Source organism: Acanthisitta chloris, unplaced genomic scaffold, assembly GCF_000695815.1.
Source record: "Acanthisitta chloris isolate BGI_N310 unplaced genomic scaffold, ASM69581v1 scaffold44029, whole genome shotgun sequence".
Classification (NCBI taxonomy): Eukaryota; Metazoa; Chordata; class Aves; order Passeriformes; family Acanthisittidae; genus Acanthisitta; species Acanthisitta chloris.
This window is the reverse complement of record NW_008690541.1, coordinates 65,079-67,504: the sequence shown is the minus strand read 5'-3', so window position 1 is coordinate 67,504 and position 2,426 is coordinate 65,079.

Genomic DNA, 2,426 nt, shown 5'->3' with positions numbered 1-2,426 from the left:
GAACCACCAAAGTGTTTCAGGACAGATGTTATTACTCTGTAGGGTACCGTGGGCTGGGACCACCCATGCCTTAACCATGCAGCTTCCATGTGTGGTTCCTAACCACAGAAGCCAAAGATCAGCACTTAAAAATCAAATACACAGGACAGTATTTATATGTAAAGTCAAAAGTGCAAAAGTAAGGAAAAGTGGGAGCAGAAGAGTTCAGAACACTTGGTCTGTCAGGAGTATGTTATTTTTGCAGGGGAGAGAGAGGATCAGCAGCGAGCAGCTGTATATCCTGCTTATAGCTGAAGATGTAAATCATATTCCTGTTAAGGAAACCAGCTCTTTTGTATTTGCAGTAAATAGTTGTCTTACCACTGATTTCTTGGGGGGCAGGAGCTTAGCACTCTGCTCTCTGTCTGGTCTCTACACAGTCAGAAAAAGGTTGCTGATTTATGTGAATGTGTATAGTTAGCTTAGGAAGAACTTCTCTATTCTCATGGTTTCTTTCACACCAAAACCCATCTAACCAGGAAATTTCCATGTTGACATATCTTTACTGAATTGTAGACAAAGTATTTTTTTACATAACTGTTATTTCTCTAAACCTGATCACATTTATAAATTCAGTTGATTGTTTTCAAATGCAAACTTTTTTTTGTACAGCACTTACAACAGTCAAAGATCCCAGGATTTCATACCTGCCTGTGGCATCTTGTGTTTTTCTCTGAATGAAAGGTAACCTTTGCTGCCTTAGCAGACTGGAGGAGCAGATCACAGAGCAAACCATGTACCTTCACCAGCCTATTGTGCTAAGAGTGTTGTGATCTTTGCTTAGCAATTTATGAATTATTTAAATAGGAATGGGCTTTCTGAGGGCATATTGTACATCCTGAGCTTTTATATCCTTGTCATCCTTGTTAGACCTTCATCATTCATGTATAACAAACCCAAAATAACTCATACCAGGTAGTATCTCAGATCTGTACCTTAAACCAAGCTCCCATAGATTTGAATGTAAATTCAGAATGAAGCTATGTAACAGCAACATATTTGAATCAGGATCTGTTTTTTAGTTCTTTGTGACATGTATTTGTATATTTTGTATATTTGTATATTGTGTTTGCTTAGTAGTCAACAGGTCCTTCATGAGTATTCACATAGGCTAGAATGAAAAACTGATAATCTGAAATAATTGTTGTAAAAGAAATACAGAAAATGCTTGTCATCCTCTTTATGTCAGAGCTAATGGGATAAGATTTATAATCAGGCAATGTTGTGACTATTTTAGAATTGCTTTATGATGCTATTTTATTTAAAAATATATTTCTGTGCAATTTGTTAAACTGATTTCTACACTTGACTTCTGTATGAATCTCTCCCTTGCTTTTTATTTATAACAAATCAGTAGAAATATCACCATTTTTATGTAGTTTGAATCTGAACAGAATCATGGACACACACTGCAGTTCCTGTTGACGTGAGTGCTTGGTGTTTCCTCTCTGAATGTAACATGTGGCTATGCTGCTGTATGCTTGGGTGAAGTCTGTGTGTGGATGTATCAGCAGAAGGCACTGCAGGGGATGTGGAAACTTGGAGACAGAGCTGTATAGGCATAGCCTAAGTGCTTCTTAGCACTCCTGTGAAGGTGCAGTCGAGTGATGAATAATAAGAAAGTCCTGTCTATATCTCCTTAAAGAAACCAAAATAATTGTTAATATGGGTTGCCATAACCTTGTAGGTCTGTGCATTTTATTGAATATATGAATTCAGATTAACTCGTAGTGAGAGCAGGAGTTGTATTTTAAACTAATTCAAGCTGTTTTATTCTCTGCTCTTGGCCTTAGACATTTCCAGTATCAGCTTTCATTTGGTACATGTGATTTCAGGAAGTTGCATACTTGTGCTATGGGCAGGTATTAAGAGGAAGAAGAATTGACTACCCTAGCATTCATGTGTAAACATTGCCATGGCCCAGCAGAGCAAGCCACTATGTGCATATGCCTATTAGGACATGGTCTGTTCAGATTTGATTGGTAGTCTTGTGAAGTGGTTGGTGTGCTACTTGTGCAACTGTAGGTTTTCTCTTTCACCAGGTGATACTGGTCTCTTTCACCAGGTGATACTGGAAACATGTCTAAACTCTCACTGCCTGAGTTGTTTCTGATGAACTGTTAGGATTTGATCTCTAAAATCCTATACTCTGAGCAGAAAAAATTTCTTTTATTACAAACCCTGTACTCCAGCAATGAATAAAAAAACTACATGCCAGTTAATTGAAATCATGCCCTCAAAGTCAGGTGGTCACCAGATATTTTTCAGATAGAAGTATTTTTCTTACCTAGTAAGAGATCTGTTTTTGTCTGCATCTTACAATTTGCTGCCTTTAACAAGCTCATAATTCTAATGATACTTCTTTTGTGCTGTTAGTATCTTCTGTA